We start from the raw sequence: 13,317 nt of genomic DNA on the forward strand, positions 1-13,317 counted from the left end.
ATGCTTCATCATAGCGGGCCGGAGGGTGTCATTTTATTTTTTTTGTAGAGTGGTTAATAGGTTAGTTGGGGGAAGAAGAGGAGGCACCATTTTATTACTAAGTGCCCAACCACAATTAACAGAAAATAAATTATTTAAAAGATGAGTGAGAGTCAACCCAATGTTTAGAGTGGGAAAAAAATCATTAAAGGGAAAGGCCAGTTGTTAGAGCCCAAGGCAGGATCAATTATGCGCATTCATGGCCACAACATATGGTCTTGAACCAATAGCTTGCATATGTAGTCTCTGCACTTTATGTCTATAAGTACATTAATCCTGTGTACTATAATACAGTATATACCTGCACTATATATCTATTAGTATTTTAATCCTGTGTACTATAATACAGTATATATGTGCACTATATGTCTATAAGTACGTTAATCCTGTGTACTATAATACAGTTTATTCCTGCACTATATATCTATTAGTATTTTAATCCTGTGTACTATAATACAGTATATATGTGCACTATATATCTATAAGTACATTAATCCTGTGTACTATAAGGCTGGGTTCACACTACGTATATTTGAGGCTGTATAGCAACCAAAACAAGGAGTGGATTGAAAACACAGAAAGGCTCTGTTCACATAATGTTGTAATTGAGTGGATGGCCGTCATTTAATGGCAAATATTTGCTGTTATTTTAAAACAACGGCTGTTGTATTGAAATAATGGAAGTTATTTACCGTTATATGGCGGCCATCCACTCAATTTCAACATTATGTGAACAAATCCTTTCTGTGTTTTCAATCCACTCCTGGTTTTGGTTGCTCTGAGGACCTGACATGAGGACCAAATACAGCCTCAAATATACATAGTGTGAACATAGCCTTATACAGTATATACCTGCACTATATATCTATAAGTACATTAATCCTGTGTACTATAATACAGTATGTACCTGCACTATATATCTAGAAGTACATTAATCCTGTGTACTATAATACAGTATGTACCTGCACTATATATTTATAAGTACATTAAGGGTGGGTTCACACTACGTATATTTCAGTCAGTATTGTGGTCCTCATATTGCAACCAAAACCAGGAGTGGATTAAAAACACAGAAAGGCTCTGTTCACATAATGTTGAAATTGAGTGGATGGCCGCCATATAATGGCAAATATTTGCTGTTATTTTAAAACAACGGCTGTTATATAGAAATAATGGAAGTTATTTACTGTTATATGGCGGCCATCCACTCAATTTCAACATTGTATGGACAGAGCCTTTCTGTGTTTTTAATCCCCTCCTGGTTTTGGTTGCAATATGAGGACCACAATACTGACTGAAATATACGTAGTGTGAACCCAGCCTAATCCTGTGTACTATAATAACACATTATATACATTATACATTAATCACATGTACTAAAATACAGTATGTGGCTATGTTCAGACTATGTAAGAAACTGGCTGTTCCGAGACGCGGCCAGTCTCTGGAAAGATCATCCCGGACAGTACTGCAGTACCATCTAGATGACCTTTAGGGCTGCAGAGTTCTGATGCAGGCGCATCCGTGCACTCCCGCATCAGAACTTCCCACAGCACACAATGGAGCGAGTGGCCGTGCACTTTAGATTCTACACAGTTTGACATCTGCCGGATGAACATGCCATAAAGGAACTGAAGAGAGAAAAATCCTTGCTATAATCTTCAATGTTAGTTATATAGTAAACTAAGAAGTGAAGATTGTTGCTTAAGAAGTGAAGATTGTTGCTAACTATTCTGTATACGTTGGCCAAAAAAGAACTTACCAAAGGAGATGTTGTAGTGCAGTAAAACTTTCTAGGGGACATTTATCAAGACTGCCGTATCAGTACAACAGTCTTAAATGAAGCTCGAACCCTTTTTACTAAGAGGCGCACACCTCTTAGTACAGCCGGCCCTGTGCTCAGTGCAATGCGCAAAAGTTTACGCTTGCTCTTTAGCAGAAGTAGATTTTTGCTTGGTTTGCGCCTGCCTCCAGCCATAAATCTTCATAAATAAGGCCACGCCTCCTCCTCACCTAACCCCGCCCCCACCCATCCATCAGAAAGGGGTACGGCAGGCACACGCCACTGAGTGGGGAGACGAGTCTGCTCCTTTTTTATGGCGTGCGCCAGGGTCACACAATTATAGATGATTGTGATTACAATATTAGAGTGAAAGGATAAGTTTATTAGGGAAAACTATACATTGGAAAGGAGACTCTAGTACCCTGTTGGACAACATCTAGCCTCAAAAGCCTGGTTATAAAATAAGATATGGTTGGGCATCGGGGCATACCGGTCCCATACGGCATCCCGCGGCACATTGGTTCTGAGAGGTTGCGGTTGAGCCTGTAGATCCTGCACGCACATAGGTTGCAAAGCTGGCTCACTATAAGTGTTTGGTAAGAAAACTGACCACTGGGTATGGCAAGAAAGGGTTACAATTTGGTGGATACATTCCCGGCGAACCATTGCTGTTTATAGGTGAGCATTATGCTGCTCAGAAATGCCAGTTGGGAGCCATGTTGTGAGAGACAACATATGTGGCCACAGGATATCCTACTGTTAAGGTCTTTATAGATCAAAAGATTTGTTGGCCACAAACATGGCACAATGAATCGAGGGGCCCTGGCCGCACAAACGATCCTTGTTTCCCATATTCCGGCCACTGACTGTATCTTAAGTCCCCGCCTTCTCTGGCTGTCAATCATTCTGGAGGAGGTTGGGCATTGGGCGTTTCTACTAACACTTCTGGCCGATGATCTGTTCATGTAAAAGGGCCTTAAGGCCCAGTTCACACTGTGCAAAAATGGCGGAATCCTGCCATGCTCACTGTCCTGCAGTGTCTAAAAGGGAGGGCGTGCGCACGTCCGCTTCCACCACTCTGGCTGTATGAATTAGCATTCAGTCACTGCAGTCAACTTATGTATAGGGAAGCAGGGGAGGCACTTTTATGCCATCTTGTAGAAAGACCTAATGTCTTATGTTCATATCTGCATATGATTTGCCAGGATCCATCTCAGGCTTCTGCTCCACTGGATCATCTGATATTTTTCTTTTTTCTAAATTCCCTTCACCGCTCCCCCATTTAGTTTTCGAACCTGGTGTGTGGGGCTCATACTAATCCTTTCCTAATGGGGAGCGTGCCCAGATTCACCACTCCCCATTGAGAGCAGAACAGAGATGATCGCCTCTGTTACCGTCCATAGACTGTAATTATATAAGTTGTTGTCTTCAGACTCCAAATAGGGAGGTTCTAGTGGTGAATAAGGCGACAATTCAGGGACTGCCGCGATGATACAAGTTTGTTTGGACATTTTGGTCTCTATTAACCTTTATGGACGAGGTATCTGATATAGAAATACAATTATGATCCCCAACTAACAGACATGATAATAGATGACAACCAACATATAATACCATCCTAACTCATAGGATCAAATACTGAAGGAATTATAAGTTATACAGTAAGGGCGGGAGGCGAAACATATATAGATGTAACCATGAAATCTGACCCTAATGATCATGGAGACTGTAAAACATACAGCTATCTACCCTGATCAGATGAGAATGCCAGTAGATTGCAAAGGGTTAATCTTCTATAGAAGGAGCCTGAGGCTGTGCAACATGGCAGACACTTTACCACTATCCTCTTTGGGGGCAGATTTATCAAAGGGGAGAAAGTTTAGACTGGGGCAAACTGCCCACAGGAACCAATCACAGCTCAGCTCACATCAACCAATAACAGCTCATTTCCCACAGGAACCAATCACAGCTCAGCTCTCACAGCTCAGCTCTCACAGGAACCAATCACAGCTCAGCTCTCACAGGAACCAATCACAGCTCAGCTCTCACAGCAACCAATCACAACTCAGCTCTTAGCTCTGGTGAAAGGAAAGACAACTGTGATTGGTTGCTGTGGGCAGTTTGCACCAGTCTAAATGTTACACCCTTTGATAAATCTCCCCCTAAGTTTTTAAAAAATATATTTAAAAAAAATCCCCTCCCCCAATAAAAGTTTAATCACCTCTTTCCCATTATACAAATAAAAATATGTAAAACTAAATAAACATATTTAGTATTGTAGCGTGCAGAATTGTCCGGTCTGTTTAAAATATAACAATATTGTTCCCGCACGGAGAACAGCGGAAACAAAAAGTTAAAATAAAAACACCAGAACTGCTATTTTTCTTTATATATTGGATTTTTTTATAAAAAGCAATCAAATATTTCCATTTGCACCAATATGGTACCATTAAAAACTGTAGATAAGGGCGCAAAAATTCAGCCTCCAACCAGAAGACGAGGATGAACATGTGACCTGGACACCCAGTCATGAACGACCTTTGGTCAAGGGGTTAAATCTATTTACAGTGTAACCTTGGTGTGCGAACGCTTCTGAACTCAAACTGTTTGATATTCTAACCAACAATTTCCTGCAAGTAGCATTCAGAACTGGGACGTTGCTCAGTGTTTGAATGTTTTCGTGAATTTGAATCATGTACATGGTGAGTTTAGCACTGGAGAGGCTTCACATACAGTACAAATTGCTGGAGTGCATACACAGCACAGTAGTAGTACAGACAGTGCACCACCATCTCCCATCCTGTACTGTATAAGACTGCTGGAGTGCATATACAGCACAGTAGTAGTACAAGCAGTGCACCACCATCTCCCATCCTGTACTGTATAAGACTGCTGGAGTGTATATACAGCACAGTAGTAGTACAGGCAGTGCACCGCCATCTCCCATCCTGTACTGTATAATACTGCTGGAGTGCATATACAGCACAGTAGTAGTACAAGCAGTGCACCCCCATCCTGTACTGTATAAGACTGCTGGAGTGCAGTAGTAGTAGAGTCAGTGCACCACCATCTTCCATCCGTTACAGTGCTGGGATGGGGGAGAACTATACAGTAAAGGATGAGTGAGGAGCTGGTGACTAATGGCTGGCGGCTGTAATCTAATTGCTGGTTGTGTTGAACATTTCCTGTGTATAATGTCCTGTACAGTATATAGTGCTGTTCTATCCTGTAGAGTATATAGTGCTGCTCTGTACTGTAGTGATTACACTGGGCACTTTTCTATGTAATAAATGACACTGCAGGTAATTATTGGCGGCTGCTGGAACCAATTAAACACATTTACATTATTTCCTATGGGAAGACCCTGCTTGGTCCCAGAGTGCCCTCCTTTACCAAATAAGTTTTAGAACAAAGGTATTACTGTATTATAATGGGAAACACTCCCTTTTAGGGATTTTAACTCTCCATAGCCTGGACCCTACGTGCATTGGCCGTGAAAGCAACATGTTTGGGGAACACAGCGTCCTCCGTACTTTATTAGGCCTTCCTTGTATTGGTGGTGATCCTTCCTTGTATTAGTGTTGATCCTTCCTTGTATTGGTGGTGATCCTTCCTTGTATTGGTGGGGATTCTTCCTTGAATTGGTGGGGATCCTTCCTTGTATTGGTGGGGATTCTTCCTTGAATTGGTGGGGATCCTTCCTTATATTGGTGGGGATTTTTCTTTGTATTGGCAGGGATTTTTTCTTGAATTGGTGGGGATTGTTCCTTGTATTGGTGGGGATTGTTCCTTGTATTGGTGGGGATTGTTCCTTGTATTGGTGGTGATCCTTCCTTGTGTTGGTGGGGATTCTTTCTTGTATTGGTGGGGATTGTTCCTTGTATTGGTGGGGATTGTTCCTTGTATTGGTGGGGATCCTTTCTTGTATTGGTGGGGATTCTTTCTTGTATTGGTGGGGATCCTTTCTTGTATTGTTGGGGATTCTTTCTTGTATTGGTGGGGATTATTCCTTGTATTGGCCCCACTGCTTCTCGGACCCCCGAGTTGTGTTTTGCCTCCTGGAGGGGTACTGTACTTTTCTCAGGAACTGGCTTCTTAATTTGGGCACCAAAACTCATGGATGGTCTCCCACTTTGAAGACCCTCCTATGGCCGTACAAGCTATCCCACCTGAACTGTCCTGTAAACTCTGATGAAAACTTTACAAACTGAAAGTTTTTTTTTTACATTCTTATGTCTGCGCTTTAAATTGCAACAATCTTAATTCCATCCAATTACTCCGTCTTCCGCCATCATCGAGTTTTATAATGCACGTTTACAGCTGCTATTTATTTGAATGACCTTTATATAAATGCTTAATTGACTTTACTAGGATTTGAACCTGTGAACTCTAACACTGCAACAGAGGGTGATAAATGGCTCAGTCAAACTTTGTTTGTTTTACGTTAATGCAACTCTTTGTTTAATCGTACTGAGGGCATGAACCGGCCATTAATGCTCTCTTTGGAGTACATACTTAAAATAATTATAAGGACTTTGTATATACTTTCTTGAAAGTTATGATAAAATTATACTTTAAGAGGATGCAAGACATTTTCATACATATTATTTCTGGGATGTCATCAGATGACTCTTGTTATGTTACTGCTTTCTCAGAGTTTCTGCTGATTATTACTTCTTAAAGGGGAACAGTTATTTTTCATTTCAATGAAAAAAAAAAAGCCTAAATAATTACCTCCACTGATCTTGCTGCGCTTCTCTTCTCTTCTTCCGATTGACCTTTCATCCCACGCATGAAATGTCACGGGAAGGAGGAAGAAGAGGGATCAACAGCAGCGAAGGCCTGAAGACGTGACAGTGGCAGGGGATCAGTGGGGGTGAGTATGTTTGCTTTTTCTTTTTTAGGTGTACAGGGGGGCACATAGGAATACCTAGGGGAACTGGCCACAATATCTGTATTGCCCATAGTGCAGTTGTATCTTTCCCCTCCTGATATCAGATTTGACAGGACACTATGCCTACACAACCCTGTTTTGCCTTTTAAAGTTTAAGGCTATGTTCACACTACGTAAAAAGCATGTCCGTATTTTATAACGGCCGTATTTGCGCAAACAATGGCCGTTATTTCACAAATAATGGCCCTTGTTTGCGCAAATACGGCCGTTGTTATAAAATACGGACGTGTTTTTTTACATAGTGTGAACCCGGCTTAAATAAACAGAGTGTCTGCTTTAAAAAAAAAAAAAAATGTATTTATGAAGAAAAAGTCAGGAACAGAACACCCTTTTTACAGGTGTTCTGCTCCTTACAGTATACAGCATCTATACAGATAGCTTCTTATTGTCTAGCTCCTAGGTGGTTAAGGGATAGAGATGAGCGAACCTCGAGCAGGCTCGAGTCTATCCGAACCCGATCGTTCGGCATTTGATTAGAGGTGGCTGCTAAGGTTGGATAAAGCCCTAAGACTATGTGGAAAACATGGATATAGTCATTGGCTGTATCCATGTTTTCCAGACAACCTTAGAGCTTTATCCAAGTTCAGTAGCCCCAGCTAATCACATGCCGAACGTTCAAGTTCGGATGGACTTGAAACCGAACCCGGCTTGCTCATCTCTATTAAGGGAGAATGCTTAGCATCCCTACTTAACCCCTTCAGGGCTAAACTGTTTATTTGGCCCCCAAGGAGTTAAGTGAAGATGATAACCTTACACTACCCCCTAGGATCCAGACTGTGCTCTTTTGGGGGCACGCCACTCAGACAATCAGCAGCTGCAGCAGCAATATCTCACCGCTGATGCTGATTGACTGAGCATCAGTCTTGAAGCTTGAAGCATGAAAACCAGTGTTTTTATGTAGTAGCCAGACCGTCGAGCATGTATTATACTTGAGTGATTATGCTTCCTAAGGCTGGGTTCACACTATGTATATTTGAGGCTGTATTTGTGAGGCTGTATAGCAACCAAAACCAGGAGTGGATTGAAAACACAGAAAGGCTCTGTTCACATAATGTTGTAATTGAGTGGATGGCCGCCATTTAATGGCAAATATTTGCTGTTATTTTAAAACAACGGCTGTGGTATTGAAATAATGGCCGTTATTTACTGTTATATGGCGGCCATCCACTCAATTTCAACATTGTGTGAACAGATCCTTTCTGTGTTTTCAATCCACTCCTGGTTTTGGTTGCTATGAGGACCTGACATGAGGACCAAATACAGCCTCAAATATACATAGTGTGAACCCAGCCTTAAAGCGAATTTACCATCAGGGGAAAAAAAGGAACACTGCATTGGTGCCATTCTATACATGGGTGATGCTTAAAGCGAATTGTACATTCGCTTTAACACTAATTTTAAAGTCCCTTTGTAGGACTATTAAGTAAAAAACAAAGTTCCACCCCTTTTCCCAAAAAATACTACTACACAATTTCCCCTTACAAAATATTTTTTTATAAAAAATATAAACATACACATTTTATATCACCACATTCCTAAAAGCCTAAATTATAATATTATCTCATTATGTAACCCACATGATGAACGCTATAAAAATGAAAAAGCTACCCACCAGACTTGAAGTATTTCAGTAATTTGCTTTAAAAAAAAAAAAGGAAAAGAAAACAATCAAATTCATATGTATCTAAAGATGGTGCCAATAGAAAGTACAACTTGTCCGTCAAAAAACAAGCCCTATTATAGGTTAGGTTTTAATAAAGTTGTATTATATATGTATATTAAATATACATATTTGGTATTGCTGAAGCTCCTGAATAATACAATGTTTTATTATTTATTCTGCGTGTTATAAACATTGTAAAAAAAGAAACAAAAAAACAATAAAAGATTGCTTTTTTTGTTAATCTGCCAACGGCTATAGGCTATGTTTACACAACGTTTTTTCAGCTCCGTTTAAAATGACGTCCGTCATTTTGAGTCTAAAATGATGGACGTTTTTTAGTTGCCTGACCTCCCCTTAGTGCACTGACGGGTGTTTGCACATTTGCACATTATTCTAGTTTGGTTACTAATCGGCCGTTGGATGCGGCTTAATTAAAAAGTCCATTGAATTTAATAGCAAAAACGGAGACAGAACGGTGACAAAAGGAAAACTGTGTGAACTACAAATAAAAAACGTCCGCTGTTTGCAAAAGACGTCCAAAAATAATGTTCATGTTCATTATTTTGACGTCTGCGGCAAAAACGTCCGTTTTTCAATGCTTTGTGTGCATTGGACGTCAGTCTTCCCAATGACTCCAATGCATTGCCAATGCAGTCAGTTAAATCTCTGCAAAAACTAATGTTTTTTTAAATATGAAAATTGGACGCCTTATCAATATTTTTGACGTTGTGTGAACATGGCCTTACTCTGCACTACAGAAAAAAAAAAGATCTAGACAAATTTGGTATCTCTGTAATTATACTGATCTAGAGGAAAAAAAACGATCATATTATTTTTGTCGTTAACATAAAACATAGAAAATAAATCTAAAAACTATTTTTTCTATTTCCCCCACAAAAAAGTAAGCAATAAAATGTGAATGCGAAATTGGCGCCTATTAAAAGCACAAGTTGTCCCACAAAAACTAAGCCCTTATATAGATATGTCGATGAAAAAAATAAAAAAAGTTCTACTGCTAGGAACGTGAGAATGGAGTATAAAGGCCTAGATTGGATATTGGGGGAAGTAAGGAAACCTCAATGTAACATGAAACCGATGTGGGGTGCAGGGATCCAGTTTTGTGGATAGGGGTAAACCTGTTAGGCAGTGTCGCCAACATAGAATTGAATGCCGCCATCTTTTATTCATATGTTTGATGAATGTCTCCTTAATTTTGAAACATCCTTTATAAGCAGAAAAGGCAGAATTTCAGCCATATGTAGAATTTCTGCGCCAAGAGTAGTTTTTAAATTTTGTATCACCAAATAGGCTTGGTGCTTTAAAGGGGTACTCCGACTGAATTTATTTAAATCGACTGGTTTCAGAAAGTTATATAGATTGGTAAATTGTTTCTATTGAAAAAACTCAATCCTTCCTGTCTGTATTAGGAACTGTCCAGAGCAGGAACAAATCGTCATAGAAAACCTCCCCTGCTCTGGACAGTTCCTGACATGGACAGAGGTGGCAGCAGAGAGCACTGCGTCAGACTGAAGAGAATACACCACTTCCTGCAGGACATACAGCAGCTGATAAGTACTGGAAGGATTTATATTTTTAATAGAAGTAATTTACAAGTCTATAAAACTTTCTGATACAAGTTGGTTTTGAAAAAAAAACCTTTTTTTTGTTTTCAAGCTGTTCCTGTGTATGGTGAGCATGGTGTGTCAGGAGACCTGCTTCTTGTTCTTATGAATTTGGGATGATTCGTGATGTGCCTCTCCAGTGACCTTGTATGGGAGAGTTAGAAAAAAAGACCATTCATCATCCTCTGCCATCTGACCAAGTGAATCCACAAAAGGTCCCATAATTCTGGAGAATAGAAATGTAAAAATAACACGGCTATTGTTCTGTCTGCGCAGGCTTTTACAATGGACAGCAGGCTGGAGATCGCTTATCAGATGGGGTTTGCACTAGAACTAATGTCTGCATAGTTTAGGACAGCATTACAAATCAGTGCACATTTCTATTAAAGTATTTAAAACCATATTAACCCCTTATCAACCGAAGTATGCAAATCCCCTCATCAGACTGACTACAATTACACGGCATTCATGAACGTCAAAGCTTGATGCTAAATCTGGTCAAGCGATGTATCAGCATATGATGGAACCACTGGTAGAAATGGAGAAATACAAAGTTCTTGTACTTTGTCAAACTCTAAGCAATACTAAAGTATATGTGGTCTCATAATTTATTGATCTTATTGGGAAAAATACAAAGTAAGGTCCAATATGAACAGTTCATTGTTATAGCCTAACAGAACTCAAGGTTATGTGAACAGGATTAGACACAGGATTTTATCAAGAGCGAGATGATGACAATGGAAATACCCCTACACACAAGTATGCACACTTACTACATACATATACACATCTGTGCCCACACTTCATATACAGTGTTATTTAGACTATGCTTTGTAATTTGTGATAAAACTGCAGCGCTTCCCCCCCCCCCCCGTTCTCTCGTGTGTTACAGATGCTGCCTGGGCCTGAAGTCCCACCCAACTGCCAGGAGCGGCTGGAACCTCCTGCGCAGGCAGCATCTGTAACACTGTATCTATGTACAGTGGGGGCCATCTACTAAAGGGGGACTATGCTGGAGGCCATATACTGAGAGGGCGACTACACTGGAGGCCATCTGCTGACTATGGGTCACCTGCTAAAGGGCGACTACACTGGGGGCCTTATAAAGACTGGGGGTCACCTGCTAAAGGGGAACTTTACTGAGAGTCATCTACTGACAGGGAGACCACACTGGGGGCCATCTACTAAATGGGATCTACACCGAGGACCATGGATTAAAGGGGGACTACACATGGGGCCCCCTACTAATGGGATGTCCTCATCCCCCACCTTTTATTTTACAATCCTGCTCCACTTTGATAAATCTGAGTTCCGGTGCAACAGGAAATCTTAGTTTGCATGTAGAAGGTTTTTGTTAGTGTTACATATCTTTATTCTTTTCAGTTCCCAAAACATCCATTAATATAGATTTTTTATGATATGCAATACATCTTTTTCTGCTTTGAAGATATTTTGGGGGAAGGGGGATTATGGCCCAGGCAAAATGTGGTTTCCTTCCAGAGAAAAAATAGTCATAGATTCACCTTGGTATTAAAGATAATGGGACTGATTTACTAGGGTGTTCCCGGCAGCAAAGTGTCCGTTTTTTGTCCATTTGTTTGGCCACTTTTAGTGTTCAGACACATTTACTAAAGGCATGCTACACAAATTTATCCACAAACCCCAAAAAACTAATTTTTTCCAATTGGGCGTGTCCTGGGTGTGTCTGTTAAAACCCGCCACAACCAACAGATTTACTAAGTAAATTGTCATTTTTTTTACTGGTTTCCTATTCTACAAAACAACCACTTCTATAGTGGCGGGTTTGTCTTGTTTTAGTTTTGTCCTAAAAAACCGTCCAGATTTACATAGGGCATTCTCCACATTAAAGGAGAATTCCGACAAAATTTTTTATTAAAGTATTGTTTTGCCCCCTAAAAGTTATACAAAATCACCAATATACACTTATTACAGGAAATGTTTATAAAGCATATATTTTCCTTGCACTCACTACTGAATCAAGGCTTCCCATCCTGGATAACATGGTGAGGTCACTTCCTGGATAACATGGTGATGTCACTTCCTGGATAACATGGTGATGTCACTTTCTGGATAACACGGTGATGTCACGACCCGACTCCCAGAGCTGTGCAGGCTGTGGCTGCTGAGAGGATGATGGCAGAGGGATGCTCAGTGTCCCTCCAGTGCCCTGTGTCCCTCAGTGTCCCCCTGCCATCATCCTCTTCAGCAGCCACAGCCCGCATCACCATGTTATCCAGAAAGTGACATCGCCGTGTTATCCAGGAAGTGACATCGCCGTGTTATCCAGGAAGTGACATCGCCGTGTTATCCAGGAAGTGACATCGCCGTGTTATCCAGGAAGTGACATCGCCGTGTTATCCAGGAAGTGACATCGCCGTGTTATCCAGGAAGTGACATCGCCGTGTTATCCAGGAAGTGACATCGCCGTGCTATCCAGGAAGTGACATCGCCGTGCTATCCAGGAAGTGACATCATGTTATCCAGGAAGTGACATCACCATGCTATCCAGGAAGTGACATCACCACGTTATCCAGGAAGTGACATCACCACGTTATCCAGGAAGTGAAGCCTTGATGCAGTAGTAAGTGCAGGGAAAATGTAATAAGTGTATATTGGTAAGTTGTATAACTTTTGCGGGGCAATGCAACACTTTAATAAAAAAGTTTGCTGGACTTTTTTAAGGAAAAAGACAGACACAACTGACAGCATAACGCCTTAGAATTGCGGCATTGTTAGTAAATGAGGCCCAATATCTTGTTATTTATTGAGTTATCTCCTTTGCTATTGGAAATCCTCCCATAATAATAAAAATGATAATAATACATTAGCAGAGAGGTCGTTTTCTCTGCTGTTGAAATCTCACGGCAGAATAATACAATTCCCAGCATTCTGTCTATGGACAAAGAGAAGCAGACGAGTATTCTGTACACCGATCCTCCTCCGTGCTTGGAGTACGTCGGCTCCATTACATTACTCCTCTTTGTGTGCCATAGAGATATTCATTGCTAATATACTGTACAAGTGTAAAGATGAATTTCAATTCCAAGTGCAGCTGTACGGTGATAACAGAAGACAATGGGCATTATTGTATAGAGAAGAGCTATGGAAGTGGATATGCTTTGTTACTCTACATAGGAAGCTGAGGGCCTGACGCCTTTCTGACTCTATCCTCGTACACACAGGTATTTTGCGGTGAAATAAACTTGTTTAACCTTCCTTTTAATGATGTGTTGGC

General features: G+C 40.7%; 1 protein-coding gene across 3 annotated transcripts in view; it reads left to right on the forward strand.

Moving 5' to 3' along the window:
* The window catches only part of BCAS3 (BCAS3 microtubule associated cell migration factor), a 657,814-nt gene that overhangs the window by 135,408 nt on the left and 509,089 nt on the right, over positions 1 to 13,317 (forward strand). The window lies entirely within an intron of this gene.

The sequence above is a fragment of the Dendropsophus ebraccatus genome, chromosome 5, assembly GCF_027789765.1.
Source record: "Dendropsophus ebraccatus isolate aDenEbr1 chromosome 5, aDenEbr1.pat, whole genome shotgun sequence".
Lineage (NCBI taxonomy): Eukaryota > Metazoa > Chordata > Amphibia > Anura > Hylidae > Dendropsophus > Dendropsophus ebraccatus.